Source organism: Staurois parvus, unplaced genomic scaffold (genome assembly GCF_062004578.1).
Source record: "Staurois parvus isolate SC_StPar_1 unplaced genomic scaffold, SC_StPar_1.0 ptg002833l, whole genome shotgun sequence".
NCBI classification, from domain to species: domain Eukaryota; kingdom Metazoa; phylum Chordata; class Amphibia; order Anura; family Ranidae; genus Staurois; species Staurois parvus.
Window position 1 is genome coordinate 3,035 of NW_028320629.1, and position 18,879 is coordinate 21,913.

Sequence of the window (18,879 nt, forward strand, 5' to 3'; positions counted from 1 at the left end):
ACTGAACCAGCAAGGGAGAATGTCACCAGCACACAGAGGATCATCAATACGGGTCCAAACGTTTTAATGAACGATCACATAGTTACAGCAAGGCAACGTTTCAGAGTCTCGCAGGACCCCTTCATCAGGCATGTGACCCTGATGATGGGGTCTTGCGAGACTCCGAAACGTTGCCTTGCTGTAACTTTGTGATCGTTCATTAAAACTTTTGGACCCATATTGGTGATCCTCGGTGTGCTGGCGACATTCTCCCTCACTGTGGTAATACATCACTGATAATATCCTCTGCTTAAAGGTTCAGCTTTTTTAAAAAAAAAACAAACAAACGTTATACTTACCTGCTCTGTGTAATGGTTTTGCACAGAGCAGCCCCAAATCCTCTTCTCGGGTCTCCCGCTGGCTCTTCTCCCCCTTGACCAGTGCCACCAATGCTATGGGGGCACTGATGCATGCTTGCTCCTGAGCCCAGCTCTATGCGTCCATAAGACACATAGAGCTTGGCTCCGCTCTCTCCTCATTGGCTTACTGTCTCTGACTGACAGCAGAGGGAGCCAGTGGCTCACGCTGCTGTCTCAACCAATGAGGCGAGAGAGACCTGGGGCAGTCGAGGCTCTCATGCACATTACTGGATCAAGAGAAGGCTCAGGTGAGTATTAGGGGGGCTGTGGGGGGAGCTGCACCAAGAAGGTTTTTTACCTACATGCATGAAGGTAAAAATAAACCTTCAGGCTTTACAACCACTGTACATTTCCAACATTTCTTCCTATTTTTTGTCATTTTACAGAATATCATGGTGGAATCTGGAGATCCCAGAAGTCCGGTCTACGCTGTGTATAAGGAGCTTGAGTTTTTACTGGTGGGTATACTTTATATAAAGTGTATATATGTATGTATGTGTGTATGTATGTATGTGTGTATATATGTATGTATGTGTGTGTATATGTATGTATGTGTATATATGTATGTATGTGTGTGTATATGTATGTATGTGTGTATATGTATATGTATGTATGTGTGTATATGTATATGTGTGTATGTATATATGTATATATATATATATATATATATGAGGGCCCTGTATGCAGAACACTATGAACACAATGCAGAACAATGCGTTCCCACTGGTTTCACTATGACAGGAAAACAATTACTGGTATCCACCCATACTAAGTAAGCGCAGTCCCATGTAACCAAAAAATCAGCATACAGAGAAAAAAAATGGGAACAAGAGAGTCCACTACAAAACGGGTTACCCAAGAGGGGCCAATGCGACATATCCGATATCAGATCATACATTTATTGTATCAAAAATATGATTAACTGTTACAAATTGTAACGAGATGCAAAAATCATCCATCACCACACCCAGAGAACGTTGTCTATCCACATAAAATAACTATACGTCACTTTATGGCCACTGGTTAGGGGTAGATGGCCAGATGCTGAATATTCACTGATCTTACTATCTCCCAAAGTAAGTTCCCCTACAGGGGGAGCTACACACTCGTTTGGGACAGCCATTCCTAAAGAGCTATGATGAATGAAGCACTGGGCTCATTGGTTTGGATCCCAGCCACAGCCCCACCTGCTTGGAGTTTGCATGTTTTCCCTGTGCCTGCGTGGGTCTCCTCTGGACACTCCAAAAACATGCTGGTAGATTAATTGGATCCTGTCTAAATTGTCCCTAGTATGTGTATGTATGAATGTAAGTTAGGGACCTTAGATTGTACACCCCTTGAGGGTTTAGGGACTGATGTGAATGTACAATATATATGTAAAGTGCTGCATACATTGACAGCGCTATATAAGTACCATAAATAGGGCAACACAGTGGCTAAATGGTTAGCACTTCTGCCTGGCAGTACTAGGGTCATTGGTTCGAATCCCAACCATGGCACCAGCTGCCTGGAGTTTGCATGTTCTCCCTGTGCCTGCGTGGGTTTCCTCCGGGTACTCCAGTTTCCTCCCACACTCCAAAGACATGCTGGTAGGTTAATTGGATCCTGTCTAAATTGGCCCTAGTATGTGTATGGATGTAAGTTAGGGACCTTAGATTGTATGCCTTTTGAGGGTTAGGGACTGATGTGAATGTACAATATACTGTATATGTAAAGCACTGCGTAAATTGACGGCGCTATATAAGTACCTGAAATAAATAAATACGGCAAAAGGTGAACCTGTCTCAATAGAGAGGAGAGCTACAGTCCACATATGATATGATCGTAGAAGGGGAGGATCAGAGAAGACAGGATCACACAATGCAGAGGATTAACCCCTTAGGTTCCACAGTGAGTATAGCAAGCATGCTTTACTGCATCTACAGACTTATTGTACTGTTGTGGGTGTAGTAATACGAACTGAAAGCCCTGTGACAGGCACACATCAAGAGGGCTGACAGTGCCTGCCTCTCCTCTCTTCACAGAATCTGTACTGCATGAATGAAAAGCTATCTGTGAATGAAGGATGGGAGGATGCTGGGGTGGGAGGTATGGGGGGTTCAGGAGACTTTGGATTTAAAGCGGAACAATGCTCCAGCGAAGCGGCGTCCCTGAGCTCTCCACCTGGCCACTGACATCTTTGGGTGACTGGCTTCCGGGTTTTAATAAAAACCCAGCCACTGCCATTGGCCAGGTGGTGATGATGTCACTCCCATGCATGCGCGGGGGTTCAGCCAGATTCGGCACTGCCGAATTAGTACAGTGAGCTGTGCATGTGCTGCTCACTATACAGGAGCGGACAGGCAGGTAAGTAGCCAAAACATGTCTCTCCTGCATTAAAAATCCTGCTTGTCTGCCAATTTTAACACCTTACCCTAAAGTTCCACTTTAACCCCTCGCCCTCCAGAGGATTTACCCCCCCCCCCCTTCCTGACCAGGCCATTTTTTGCATTACTGCGCTGCGTAATTTTAACTGACAATTGCGCGGTCATGCAATGCTGCACACAAATCAAATTTACGTCTTTTTCTTCCCATGAATTTAGCTTTCTTTCAGTGGTATTTGATCGTCTGTGCGTTTTTTGTATTTTTTGCGCTATAAGCAAAAAAAAAAAAGACCGACAATTTTGAAAAAAAAAACAATATTTTGGACTTTTTGCTATTAAACATGTCTACTAAAAAAAATTTAAAAAATCAAATTTCGGCATAAATTTAGGCCAAAATGTATTCTGTTCCATGTCTTTGCTAACAAAAAATTCCAATACACGTAAATTAATTGGTTTACATGAAAGTTATAGCGTTTACCAATGGCGGTATAGATACTGGGATCTGTTTTTGTTTTGTTTTTGTTTTTTTTGTTTTCTTTTTTACTAGTAATGGTGGCGAGCGGGACTGTGGCAGACATTCTGACACGGGGGGGAGCTAACTTGGTGTCACTGACATCCCCAGTGACACCAATACAGTGATCAGTGCTAAAAAAAAGCACTGACCCTGTACTAATGGCACTGTGCAGGAAGGGGTCAATGTGAGGGGCAATCAAAGGGTTAACCATGTGCTGAGAATGTTTTACTAGGGGACGGGGTCTGTGTGCTTTACTGTCGGCACACTGATCAGGATGGCTGTGCTGTGCAGTGTGCTTGATTTGACAGGGAGGAAGTGCAAAAAATAAACCCCCTCAGTGGTGATTAAATAACACCAAACAAAAGCTCTGAATGCACACAACTCTGTAATCACGCTGCTCTGGATGGCTGTGCTGTGCACAGCCATCCAGAGCAGTGTGCCCGAGCTGACAGGGAGGACGACTGTTAGTAAACAAAGCAGCCCTCCTCTCCGTCGGAGCTGCTCGGTAATCACCAGTCGCCAGCGGGTACTTACCAGCTGGGACCCGGTGATTTACTTCAGCGGCCGCAAATGGTGACGGGCTCGGGTGCACCTCCTACCAGGAAATGCAAAATCATGTGTGTATATACGTAATTTTGCACACAGGTGCCTCCGTGTAGCGGTATATCTGCTATACGGCGGCGTGGAACGGTTAAGGAAGTGTTTTTAAAATTGATTTTTTTTTTTTAACAGGTTTTGTCTGAAGGATTAAGAACTGGGGTAACAGAGTGGCCAGAGACCTCCGAATCTAAGTCAGCTGTGGAGATGGTGCAAGAACTTCTGAATGGTGATTATAAATCTGCTTTGTTTTCTTCTTGTTTTTCCCCTTTATCCTTCCCTCCCTTTTTTCTTTTCTTTTACTTCTTCTATTCCCTTTTTCCCTTGCCTCATATCTTTGTATCCGCTTCTTCTTTTTTTCTTCCCCCCCTTCCCTCTTTTTTCTTTTGGTTCCTTCCTTTCTTTCCCTCTCCCCTCCTTTCCGTCTCTGCCCCCTCCCCTCCTTTCCTTCAATGCCCCCCCCCCCCTTTTTTATTTCTCTTTTCCTTCCTTCAGTCTCTTTTCCCTTTCCCTCTTCCTTCCTTTTTCTCTTTTTTTGTCTCCTGTTTCCCCTTCTTTCCCTTTCCTCCTGCTTTCAACTCCCCCCCCCCCCCTTCCTTTTTATCTTTCTCTTCCCTGTCTTTTTTCCCTTTTCTCATAATTCATCATATTTCTAACTCAAGACCGCTATGATTGGCCATCACAACAGTCACATGATCGGAAAGCTTCCAATCACAAGTATGCATTGGGAGGTTTCCGGTGCCTGTTTGTTTCTGTGTTGGGAGCGTTCTCAGCACAATAAAGTGTTTACCTAGGACTGCATATATGCTCCAGGTTGGCAGGAAGTGGCTAAAGCGTCACCTATGGACATTTTTGGGTACCATCGTTTTTTTTGTTTTTTTTTAACCATTTCACAGATATGCATAGTTTTATTGCTTGAAATATTTAGTATCTATATTTTCTTTTTATATTTTACCAAAAAATTGGGTATTATATTGTGTTTGTGTGCCCTAAAATTAATTTAAAACCGAACTCCATCAATTTTAACCACTAGCCTACCGGGCACTTATACCCCCTTCCTGCCTACCGGGCACTTATACCCCCTTCCTGCCCAGGCCGATTTCCAGCTTTCAGCGCTGTCGCACTTTGAATGACAATTGCACGGTCATGCGACACTGTACCCATATGAAATTTTTATCATTTTTTTGAGACAGAGCTTTCTTTTGGTGGTATTTAATCACCTCTGGGTTTTTATTTTTTCTTAAACCAAAAACCACTGAAAAATTTTTTTGAAAAAAAAAAAGTTTTTTCTTAGTTTTTGTTATACAATTTTGTAAATAAGTGATTTTTCTCATTCACTGATGTGAGCTAATGAGGCTGCAGTGATGGGCACTGATAGGCTGCACTGATGGGCACTGATGAGGAGGCACTGGTAGGTTGCACTGATGGGCATTGACAGGCATCACTGATGGGCACTGATGCATGACACTAATATATGGCACTGTTAGGCGGCACTGACTGGCACTGTTAGGCGGTACTGACTGGCACTGATTGGCAGCACTGATAGGTGGCACTGATTGGCATTGATAGGTGGCACTGACTGGCACGGATGGGTGACATTGAAAGGCAGCTCAGATGGGCCCTGATATGTGACATTGATGTGGCACTGATGGGCACTGGCACGTGGCACTGATGAGTACTGACTTCTGGCACTGATGAGTACTGACTTCTGGCACTGATGAGTACTGACTTCTGGCACTGATGAGTACTGACTTCTGGCACTGATGAGTACTGACTTCTGGCACTGATGAGTACTGACTTCTGGCACTGATGAGTACTGACTTCTGGCACTGATGAGTACTGACTTCTGGCACTGATGAGTACTGACTTCTGGCACTGATGAGTACTGACTTCTGGCACTGATGAGTACTGACTTCTGGCACTGATGAGTACTGACTTCTGGCACTGATGAGTACTGACTTCTGGCACTGATGGACACTGACAGGTGGCACTTCTGGGGCCACACTGATCATCAGTGTACACGTCCCCTCCGCGGAAAGCCGATTACCAGCTCTCCTCTGTCAGCGTGACAGCTCGAGAGGAGAGAAATGCTGATAACTGGCATTTCCGTGTTTACATGTGATCAGCTGTGATTAGACACAGCTGATCACATGACCGAGCCGACATCTTTGGCTCTTTCCGTGATCCGCTGTGTCTGAGGGACACAGCGCACTTGCGATCGCCGAGCTGCACGCTCCCTGAGCTGCGCATGCGCGGTGAGAATGGAAGGACGTCATATGACGTCCTATCAGAACGAGAGAACCACCTTGCGCCCGTCATTGTACTATATGGCGGGCGGAAGGTGGTTAAATTACTGATAAATCGATATATCGGCTGACGAAAATTATCTGCCAGAAATAGGGTTAAAGGCATTTTATCGATAGGAAAAAAAAAGGTGCTGACAATGCCGCTGTTTTTGTGCTTTTTTTTTTAGTTTGTTTGTTTGGTTTTTTTTTAAAAGGATAAGTTCACCTCTCATAACATGTTACACCCATATTCAGGGTAACATGTTATGAAAGGAAGGACCAACCCACCCACTCCTCCCTGCTCCCCTGCTTTGACAGCTGGCAGGGGATCTTGTCCTCCCTGCTAACTGTCAAAATTTTTACAAAACGCGGCCACACGGGGCTCTGCCTGCCCTGACGAATCACTCATTCACAGTATTCTGTGAATAAGAAAACTAAAAGTCCTGACAGCCTTAGCAAGTAGCGGCTTGTAGACCTCAATTAACTACGATGGCCTTTTGAGCACCGTGGTGGTAGTTCGTTGATTTTTTCTGATAGAGTGTATCGGCTTGCTCATACAGGATGTACGGGCAAACGGGTATTCTGACAGGTCTGCAGGAGTTCTGCATGGTACCAGCAATCTGCTGACCGCTGGTACAATGCTTTCAAGGCTCCTGCAGCAAAAAATAATACATTTATTTTTTTTAATCTGCAAAAACCTTTCAAAAGGTGAACATATCCTTTAAATTATTGTGCAGCATATACATACTTGTCGGTTGCAATCCATACATACAAAGAAACCAAAACAAATAAGTTCAGTTGTGTGTAATAACATTAAAATTATACAGGGAAAACGTATTGAACACATGAAGAAAGGGAGGTGCAAAAAGGCATTGGAAAGCCAAGACACCGGTTGAAATCAGTAATTAGAAAGCAATCCTGCCCCTTGTCAGTGCAAATTAAGATCAGCTGGTTCAGTCTCAACTGATGGCCTATTAAAAGGTGTCTCATTGCCACACACAAGAAAATCTCATGATGGGTAAAAGCAAAGAGCTCTCTCAAGACCTTCACAACCTTATTTTTCCAAAACATACTAATGGCATTGGTTTCAGAAGAATGTCTAAACTTCTGAATGTTCCAGTGAGCACTGTTGAGGCCATAATCCAGAAGTGGAAAGAACATAATTTTATCATAAAACAGCCACGACCAAGTGCTCCTCACAAGATTTCGGACAGAGGACTGAAAAGAATCATCAGAAAAGTTGTCCAGGAGCCAAGGACCACTTGTGGAGAGCTTCAGAAAGACCTGGAATTAGCAGGTACAATTATTTCAAAGAAAACAGTAAGTAGTGCACTCACCCAGCTTGGCCTCGGTCTGTATGCACGTCACCACTCAAGACTCCATTGCTGAAGAAAAAGGTTGTTGAAGCTCATTTAAAGTTTGCTGCCCAACATTTAGACCAGCCTGTGAAATCCTGGGAGAATATCGTCTGGTCAAATGAGACCAAAATTGAACTATTTGGATGCCATAATACACACCATGTATGGAGGTCACATGGCACTGCACACCACCCCAAAAACACCATCCCAACAGTGAAGCATGGCGTTGGGAACATCATGGAGTGGGGCTGTTTTTCAGCATACGGTACTGGCAAACTTCATATCATGGAAAAATGTACCAAGACATTCTTGATAAATCTGCTGCCATCTACCAGAATGATGAAGATGAAATGAGGGCGGACATTTCAGCAAGACAGTGATCCCAAACACAAAGCCAAGGAAACACTCGATTGGTTTCAAAGAGAGAAAATAAAGCTGCTAGAATGGTTCAGCCAATCACCTGACTAGAATCCAATAGAAAATCTGTGGAAAGAACTAAAGATGAGAGTTCATAGAAGAGGCTCACGGAACCTTCAAGATTTGAAGACTGTGGAAGAATGGGCCAAAATCACACCCGAGCCATGCATGTCGCTAGCTTCTCCATACAGAAGGCATCTTGAAGCTGTCATTACCAACAAGGGATTTTGTACGAAGTAATAAATAAATTTCAGTTAGCGTGTTCAATACTTTTTCCCTGTGTCATTCCAATTTATTACACATAACTTAATTCCTGAACTTATTTGTTTTGGTTTCTTTGTATGTATGGATGGCATGGGTTCTTATTGACGTGGTGAAAATTTCATGTCAATAGCACCTTTTAGAAATATTTTTACTGAGAAAAATGGTGACGTGTTCAATACTTATTTTACCTGCTGTGCATATGAATATACACTGATTAAAAAGTGTTGCTTTCATTTTTTTGAGCAGACTCTAGCATCAAGTCAGTGAAACTCCTGGGATATTGATCTGGTCAGTTAAAGTCACAGAGGGGGTTGTTAATCAGTTTCAGCTGCTTTGGTGTTCATGAAATTAACAACAGGTGCACTAGATGGGCAACAATGAGACGACCCCCAAAACAGGAATGGTTTTACAGGTGGAGGCCACTAATATTTTTTTTTCCTACTAATGTTTTCTGCCTGTTTTTCACTAGTTTTGCATTTGGCTAGTGTCAGGGTCACTACTGGTAGCATGAGGCGATACCTGGATCCTACAGAGGTTGCATGGGCAGTCCAACTCCTCCAGGATGGCACATCAATATTTGCCATTGCCTGAAGGTTTGTTGTGTTTCCCAGCACAGTCTCCAGAGCATGGAGGAGATTCCAGGAGACAGGCAGTTACTCTAGGTGAGCGGGACAGGGCCGTAGAAGGTCCTTAACCAATCAGCAGGACCGGTATCTGCTCCTTTGTGCACGGAGGAAAAGGATGAGCCCTGCTAGAGCCCTATAAAATGACCTCCAGCAGGCCACTGGTGTGAATTTCTCTGACCAAACAATCAGAAACAGACTTCATGAGGTTGGCCTGAGAGCCCAACGTCCTCTAGTGGACCCTGTGCTCACTGCCCGGCACCATAGAGCTGGATTGGCATTTGCCATTGAACAGCAGAATTGGCAGGTCAACCACTGGCACCCTGTGCTTTTCACAGATGAGAGCAGGTTCCCCCTGAGCACATGTGACAGACGTGAACGGGTCTGGAGAAGCCGTGGAGAACATTCTGCTGCCTGTAACATGGTTCAGCATGACCGTTTTGGTGGTGGGTCAGTGATGGTCTGGGGAGGCATATCAATGGAGGGACACACAGACCTCTACAGGCTAGACTATGGCACCCTGACTTCCATTAGGTATCGGGATGAAATCCTTGGACCCATTGTCAGACCCTACGCTGGTGCAGTGGGTCCTGGGTTCCTCCTGGTGCAGTGGGTCCTGGGTTCCTCCTGGTGCAGTGGGTCCTGGGTTCCTCCTGGTGCATGATAATGCCCGGCATCATGTGGTGAGAGTATGCAGGCAGTTCCTAGAGGATGAAGGAATTGATACCATTGAATGGCCCCCACGCTCGCCTGACCTAAATCTAATAGAACCCCTCTGGGATGTCATGTTTCCATCCGCTCCCACCAGGTTGCACCTCAGACTGTCCAGGAGCTCAGTGATGCCCTGGTTCAGATCTTGGAGGAAATCCCCCAGGCACCATCTGTTATCTCTTTAGGAGCATGCCCCGACATTGTATGGCCCCCACGTGCTTGTATGCATGCCTGACAAACTACTGAGGACCATTCTGAGTTGCAATGACATTTCAGCAAAATGGACTCGCCTGCTGCATCATTTTTTCACTTTGATTTTCGGGGTGTCTTTGAATTCAGTCCTCTGTAGGTCGATCATTTTCATTTCCATCGAATGATGGGGCATCCTTGCGTTCGTAACACATTACCCCGTCCATGTCAGTATAGAGATCCAGCAGGAGATTTGTCCTCATTGAGATTTGATGGGTTTTCAAAGTGTTCCTTTCATTTGTTTTTGAGCAGTACATATGTATGTGTGTATATATGTGTGTGTACATACATTCAATAAAAGTTATTTTATGTTTCTGGATTTAGCTAAAAAATGTTTTGTTGTTTTTTGGGCCAAGTACATCCTGAATTTTCGGTTTCTGTCCAGAATTTTCATTTCGGTGCATCACTACTTAAATAGTTCATTTGGACTCCGCTGGTCCAAAGGAAATTCTACATACATTAACCCATGCAATGGCTGCCAGTACTGTATGAAGAATATGTAGCCTCAGCTACATACAAGGTGTAAAAATGTAATTCCTGGAATGGACTTTAAAAAAAAAAAAAAAAAAGAAATGTTTGGTTACCTATAAACTAGCGGCTATTGTTACCTTCAAATCAGTCCCCTTGTGAATCGACTTACTTTTTTAGATGACTCTGCCACTACTGGAAACATTCTTGGAATTCATTGTTCTGGTGCGCTGGATGTCTGGAATGTCATCAAATCTGTGTCCTTTTAAGGAATTTTTTTAATTCTGGAAACCGCTAAAAGTATCAGGGTGCTAAGTTGGGATAAGGTGGTTGGTCAAGTTTCGGAATGGATTTCTGAGCCAAGGACTTATGGACACATAACTCCTCATGTGCAGGAGCATTGTAGTGGAGAATCCATTTGTCAGGCTAGAGTTTCAGTCTTTTCCTCTTAACAGATTCCTGTAACCTTTTCATTTTCCACATTTGTGTCCGTCCTTTTCGTTTTTGGCTGCCCACTTCTTGAGTCATCATGAACATCTTCCTATAAAGAGTGACTACTTGTGAGCTATTATGAATGAGGTATTCAGTAAGCTATTAATTCTTGTCTACTAGTATGGTGTACTAAGGTTCGCTGGCACTTACACAAACCCACTTAATTGTGTTGCTATTGTTCAATTGTATAAATTAATTTATAAATCAATTTATAGTGCCGCGCTCCTATTTGCAAAATCCTTAACTATAAATAATCTCACACTTTTATAAATACACTAAAAGTGCTTAAGTTGATACATAAATAATATTATATCAAATAAATATCTGTGACTTGTAAATAAATAAAAATAAAAATAACATCTTCCTGCTCCTCCTTAAACTGTTTTATGCCAGGGGTCTCCAAACTTTTTAGATAAAGGGCCAGTTTACTGTCCTTAAGACGGTAAAGGGGCCGCACTGTGACCATCAGGAGTAGAAAATGTCCCAGCATCAGTTGGAGTAAACAATGCCCCATCCTTGGTGTCGTTGGAAAGAACTGTGCCCCATCATTGGTATATATGGACCCATTGTTGGTGTCATTGGTAGGAATAGTGCCCCATCATTGGGAGGAATCATGTCCCATCATTGGTGTGATTGGGAGGAATAATGTCCTATAATTGGTATCAGTTGGAGGAATAGTGCCCCATCGTTGATGTAATTGGGAGGAGTTGTGCCCCATCACTGGCTTCATTGGGAGGAACTGTGCCCTGTCACTGGCTTCATTGGGCGGAAATGGGCCCTATTATTGGTGTCATTGGGCCCCATTGTTGGTGTCATTGGGAGGAACTGTGCCCCATTATTGATGTCATTGGGTGGAACTGTGCCTCATCATTGGGAGGAATTGTGCCCCAGCACTGGTGTCGTTGGAAGGAATTGTGCCCATCGGCGTCATTGGTAGGAATTGTTCCCCATTGTTGGTGTCATTGGAAGGAACTATGGCCCATCATTGGTGTCCATAAATGAAATTGTGCCCCAAGGGCCGGATAAAAGCAAGCAAAGGGCCGCATCTGGCCCCCAGGACTCAGTTTGGAAACCACTGGTCTATGCCATTTAGAAACAACTGATGTATTCATAGAATGTTCACCATAAGCCTGCTGTAACATAGCTAAAGTTTCACTCGCACTTTTGCCAATTTTTACACAAAATTTGATGTTAATTCGCTGCTCCAGGTCCCTGTAACTCATTTTCACCCAACAGCTGTACGCAAATACTTGTTATTTCTTCTACTACTCCGTAAAGACTGAGTCCACCAGTCTGTGACCCAGGAGAGTGCAAGTTAGAACACGTCAGAACAGGCTCGAGTGCAAATGGCCATTTGACTCACCACCTTAGGGCTATGCAGGAATTAAGTAGTCACACCTCGTACATTATACAGCGCTGAGTTACAGCAGTGGGACAGGGACTTCCCATTCTGCTCCTAGAACAAAACTCTATTCAGGCTAAGAGGATGCCTGATATGCATGTTTTTGTATGTATTTTATTGTTTGAAAAATTGATTTAAACATTTTTAAAACCTTGCTTGGCCTGTTTATGATATAATGCTTCCAAGCAATGTCCTCTTTTCTAATTTCATAGCTATTGTTTTATTCTTTCCAGAATTAAAGAATAAACTGGATGGTGTTAATAATCCCGCACCTAAAAAGGAAGCTGAGGCAAGTATCTCTAAAATGTTTATAGGTAGCCCGATCTGGTTATAGTAAGTGCCACATTCCAAAAATATAATGAATACCAGCGGCAAAAGAAATGAGATTTATAAGGCACACCACAAAAGGCAGACAAAAATAATGTTACAAAATGTATTATTGTTCATTAAAAACATCATACATATATAACATGATAGCTAGGCTTGCACCGATATCGGTGCCCATACTAAGCATTTGCACAAGTATCAGTACTCATGCAAATGTACCAATACTTGAAACCGATACCAGTTTCGAGTCTGATAGGGCTATGTTCCCCCACATGGCGGTAAGGCCTGTTACATGTCCCTTGCCGTGCTTCTGGTGGTGAGTACTGTTACATGTCCTGCATGTCTCTTGCCGTACTTCTGGCAGTGGGTCCTGTTACATGTCCCGTATGTCTCTTGCCGTACTTCTGGTGGGGAGTCCTGTTACATGTCTCTTGCCGTACTTCTGGTGGGGAGTCCTGTTACATGTCTCTTGTCGTACTTCTGGTGGGGAGTCCTGTTACATGTCTCTAGCCGTACTTCTGGCTTTGAGTCCTGTTACATGTCCCGTATGTCTCTTGCCATACTTCTGGCCGTGGGTCCTGTTACATGTCCTGCATGTCTCTTGCCGTACTTCTGGCAGTGGGTCCTGTTACATGTCCCGTATGTCTCTTGCCGTACTTCTGGTGGGGAGTCCTGTTACATGTCTCTTGCCGTACTTCTGGTGGGGAGTCCTGTTACATGTCTCTTGTCGTACTTCTGGTGGGGAGTCCTGTTACATGTCTCTAGCCGTACTTCTGGCTTTGAGTCCTGTTACATGTCCCGTATGTCTCTTGCCATACTTCTGGCCGTGGGTCCTGTTACATGTCCTGTTTGTCTCTTGCCGTACTTCTGGCAGTGAGTCCTGTTACATGTCTCTTGCCGTACTTCTGGCGGTGAGTCCTGTTACATGTCTCTTGCCGTACTTCTGGCGGTGAGTCCTGTTACATGTCTCTTGCCGTACTTCTGGCGGTGGGTCCTGTTACATGTCCCGTATGTTTCTTGCTGTACTTCTGGCGGTGAGTCCTGTTACATGTCCCGTATGTCTCTTGCCATACTTCTGGCGGTGGGTCCTGTTACATGTCCCGTATGTTTCTTGCTGTACTTCGGTCGGTGGGTCCTATTACATGTCTCTTGCCATACTTCTGGCGGTGGATCCTGTTACATGTCCCGCATCTCAGTTGCCATACTTCTGGCGGTGGATCCTGTTACATGTCCCGCATCTCAGTTGCCATACTTCTGGCATTGGGTCCTGTTACATGTCCCGTATATCTCTTGCCGTACTTCTGGCGGTGAGTCCTGTTACATGTCTCTTGCCGTACTTTTGGCTTTGAGTCCTGTTACATGTCCCGTATGTCTCTTGCCATACTTCTGGCGGTGGGTCCTGTTACATGTCCTGTTTGTCTCTTGCCGTACTTCTGGCAGTGGGTCCTGTTACATGTCCCGTATGTCTCTTGCCGTACTTCTGGTGGGGAGTCCTGTTACATGTCTCTTGTCGTACTTCTGGTGGGGAGTCCTGTTACATGTCTCTAGCCGTACTTCTGGCTTTGAGTCCTGTTACATGTCCCGTATGTCTCTTGCCATACTTCTGGCCGTGGGTCCTGTTACATGTCCTGCATGTCTCTTGCCGTACTTCTGGCAGTGGGTCCTGTTACATGTCCCGTATGTCTCTTGCCGTACTTCTGGTGGGGAGTCCTGTTACATGTCTCTTGCCGTACTTCTGGTGGGGAGTCCTGTTACATGTCTCTTGTCGTACTTCTGGTGGGGAGTCCTGTTACATGTCTCTAGCCGTACTTCTGGCTTTGAGTCCTGTTACATGTCCCGTATGTCTCTTGCCATACTTCTGGCCGTGGGTCCTGTTACATGTCCTGTTTGTCTCTTGCCGTACTTCTGGCAGTGAGTCCTGTTACATGTCTCTTGCCGTACTTCTGGCGGTGAGTCCTGTTACATGTCTCTTGCCGTACTTCTGGCGGTGGGTCCTGTTACATGTCCCGTATGTTTCTTGCTGTACTTCTGGCGGTGAGTCCTGTTACATGTCCCGTATGTCTCTTGCCATACTTCTGGCGGTGGGTCCTGTTACATGTCCCGTATGTTTCTTGCTGTACTTCGGTCGGTGGGTCCTATTACATGTCTCTTGCCATACTTCTGGCGGTGGATCCTGTTACATGTCCCGCATCTCAGTTGCCATACTTCTGGCATTGGGTCCTGTTACATGTCCCGTATATCTCTTGCCGTACTTCTGGCGGTGAGTCCTGTTACATGTCTCTTGCCGTACTTTTGGCTTTGAGTCCTGTTACATGTCCCGTATGTCTCTTGCCATACTTCTGGCGGTGGGTCCTGTTACATGTCCTGTTTGTCTCTTGCCGTACTTCTGGCGGTGAGTCCTGTTACATGTCTCTTGCCGTACTTCTGGTGGTGAGTCCTGTTACATGTCTCTTGCCGTACTTCTGGTGGTGAGTCCTGTTACATGTCTCTTGCCGTACTTCTGGTGGTGAGTCCTGTTACATGTCTCTTGCCATACTTCTGGCTTTGAGTCCTGTTACATGTCCCGTATGTCCCTTGCTGTACTTCTGGCGGTGAGTCCTGTTACATGTCTCTTGCCATACTTCTGGTGGTGGGTCCTTTTACATGTCTCTTGCCGTACTTTTGGAGGTGGGTCCTGTTACAAGTCCCGTATGTCTCTTGCCGTATTTCTGGCGGTGAGTCTTGTTACATGTCCCGTATAGCTTGTGCCGTATTTCTGGCAGCGAGTCCTGTTACATGTTTTATTTGTTTCATACTGTCTTTTGTCTTTGTCTACAGTTCTTCAGGCAGACAAAATGAAAACTACAAAATGTATTCTTGTTCATTAAAAACACTGTACATATAGCTAGGGTTACACCGATATTGGTGCTGATACTAAGCATTTGCGCGAATATCGGTACACTGTCACACACTGAAAATAGGTATCGGTAAATGGTATCGACGAGTACGTGAGGAAAAGTATCGATACCCGTACTTGGTCTTAACCATTAGCCGCCCGGCCTATAGCCGTTTGGCGGCCGCAAAAATGCTTCAGCTTTCTGGGTGCACACCATTTGGCGTGCTCCCGCACATGCACGGTTGCAGAGCCGCGCAGCGCGCGATCTGTCACCGGCCGTGTGCCTCGGACACGGCCAATGACAGATCTGAGTACCGACCCCCGTTGCTGGTACCATGTGACCTGCTGTGACCAATCACAGCAGGTCACATGACAGTTGTATACAATGGATGGCTTCATTCATGCCATCCATTGTATACTAGTGCCTAGCTGTGAATGGTCACAGCAGGTCACATGCACATGTCATGTGATTAGTTGTGGCCAAATCACAGCTAAGCACAAAAAAAAAAAAAAAGCTGAATGAATCGCTTTCATTCAGGTAAATGCTTGCTTATAGCAAAGTAATTCTTTGCTATAAGCAAATTGTGTAAAAAAACAAGAAAAAAACTGATGACTTCCCCAAAGTAGTACAATGTTACTATGGTAACATTGTACTACTTTGGTCATAGTAAAATATGAAAAAAAAAATAAAAAGTAATAAAAAATTCAAAATAATAATATAAATATATATATATATATATATATATATATATATATTTTTTTTTTCATACTGTCACCAGTCAGTGTCCCTGTTCACCGCCATGCCAGTTATATGATGACGCTGTACTGCACTGGTGACAGTATGTAAAAAGAAAATACTGAAAATAATTTTTTGAATTTTCCGAAAAATTATGACAAAAAAAATACAACTTCAAAAAACTCGCCATGCCTCTTATGAAGTACGTCGGACTGTCTACTCTGCAAAAAGGGGTCATTTGGGGGATATCTGTACTGTCCTGACATTTGGGGGATATCTGTACTGTTCTGACATTTGGGGGATATCTGTACTGTCCTGACATTTGGGGGATATCTGTACTGTTCTGACATTTGGGGGATATCTGTACTGTCCTGACATTTGGGGGATATCTGTACTGTTCTGACATTTGGGGGATATCTGTACTGTTCTGACATTCTTGGACCTCAAGAAATTAGATTGGCCGTCAGTACTTCAGGATTGATCAATATTCAGATCTATACCATAGTTTGTGAACTCTATAACTTTCCTACAAACTAAATAATACATCCTAATTTGGGTTATCACCAAAGACATGTAGCAGAATACATCTCGGCCTAAATTTATGAAGAACAATTATTTATTTGTAAACTTTTATAACAGAAACAAAGAAAAACGTGTTTTTTTGTTTTTTTTTTCAAATTTTTTTTTTTTTTTTTTTTTTTTTGTTAATTTAGCAAAAAATAAAAACCCCAGCGGTGATTAAATACCACCAAAAGAAAGCTCTAGTTGTGTGAAGAAAATGATAAAATTTTAGTTTGGGTACAATGTTGTATGACCGCGCAATTGTCATTCAAAGTGTGAGAGCGCTGAAACCTGAAAAATGGCCTGGGCAGGAAGGTGTAAAATTGCCCGGTATTGAAATGGTTAAAAAAACAGGTATGGGTACAACCTTAATGATAGCAGAACGGTTCTCGGGCATATATCACAGTCATAGTGTAACACATAAACATGAATAACACATGAATAAACCTCCAACGCGTTTTAATTGTTACGAATCTTCATCAGGGATAATGTGTGTCACACTGGTAAGATCTACACTATAAACATACAAATTATACAAACAAATAATACATTGAATATCAGAGAGATAGTTTATTATGTACAGAGGTCATAACCATGGACTTGACTAAAAATCCTGTTTCTTTTGCTGCTGGTATCCCTAAAATGAATTTGTCTAACGTGCACGTTGGCTGGTCTGGCAATGAAGGGGTGTGCAATTTGACAAGGTTACTACAAAGCCGTTTTCGTTCTCCTAGCTGCATGCCGGTATAGGTAATACTCAGGAGTAATATTCCAATTATTAAACACGGCAATTACACTGAGTGATGCACATTGCGATTGCACAATTCAACTGCTTTGCCCCAGGGTGTAAAAAAAAGAAAGAGAAGAAACCTAAATAAAAATTGATAGAAAGCCATGAAACAACAAACAGGCCCAAGGGGAAATCGTTTCTTGTCGAGGTCTGTTGCTCGTAGACTGCTGAGGATTTACTCTCGAGGTTTCAAGGGTGTATCCAAACAGCTTCGATAAAATGATTTCCCAGTCATTCTGCTGTGCTCATGTATTATGTATGGCTCCTTTCCCTCAGCACACATGATGGATGGGGACATTTAATATCTTTCAGGCATTTTTCATATGTATTGCTCTTAAACAGGTGACTAAGCCATTTAAGTGCTGTGCTGACTACTCTTAACCCTTCCAGTGCCACAAGCAAAACTCTGTATTCAGGTCATGCTACTGGAGCATAGCCATCCATAATTACACATTTATCGCTGTGCTCAGCTGTCATTCATATTCCGAAGGAAGTGGAAATGTGATGGCACCGTCAGTATTATCAAAGTGCACAGGTACATGAGTATGCCACATAAACTGAACACAGGTAACACGCCTAATTAACCACTTCTCTACCGGACCAATTCTGACATTTCTCTCCTACATGTAAAAAAAAATCTGAATATTTTTTGCTAGAGAATCACTTGGAACCCCCAAACATATATTATATTGTATTATATTTTTTAGAAGAGGCCCTGCAGAATAAAATGGAGGGTGTTTCAATTTTTTATGTCACACGGTATTTGCGCAGCAAATGCAAATTTTAGAGGGAAATAATAAATTTTATTGCAAATATTCTTCAAACCTTTAATAGCGTAAAATACCTTCAATATCTTGTAAGCACGATTAGGACCTCCAACCTTTGCAGTGTATTGGGCCTACTGTATGTCTTAGCATCTTCTTCTACGTGCGGCTGTGGCCTCTATCCTTTGATAGTGTAGAGACCTACAGTATATAACCAGCATCTTCTTGTAGGCATGACTAGGACCTCCATCCTTGACTAGTATGTAAGGCATACTCCTTCAGGATCCTCTTGTAGGCATGACTAGGACCTCCATCCTTGACTAGTATGTAAGGCATACTCTTTCAGGATCCTCTTGAAGGCGTGACTAGGACCTCCATCCTTGACTAGTATGTAAGGCATACTCCTTCAGGATCCTCTTGTAGGCATGACTAGGACCTCCATCCTTGACTAGTATGTAAGGCATACTCCTTCAGGATCCTCTTGTAGGCATGATTAGGACCTCCATCCTTGACTAGTATGCAAGGCATACTCCTTCAGGATCCTCTTGTTGGTATGACTAAGACCTCCATCTTTGACTAGTATGTAAGGCATACTCCTTCAGGATCCTCTTGTAGGCATGACTAGGACCTCCATCCTTAACTTGTGTTAAATACCTATGTCTCCAATATCTTCTTGTAGGCATGA

At 43.6% G+C, this 18,879-nt stretch overlaps 1 long non-coding RNA gene across 1 annotated transcript; it reads left to right on the plus strand.

The window, feature by feature from the left end:
- Window positions 1-783: 783 nt before the first annotated feature.
- On the plus strand, window positions 784-12,430 carry LOC149429063 (uncharacterized). The gene is made up of 3 exons (XR_016310617.1): window positions 784-856; window positions 4,008-4,101; window positions 12,375-12,430. It is a non-coding gene; the product is annotated as an uncharacterized LOC149429063 (long non-coding RNA).
- Window positions 12,431-18,879: the final 6,449 nt, after the last annotated feature.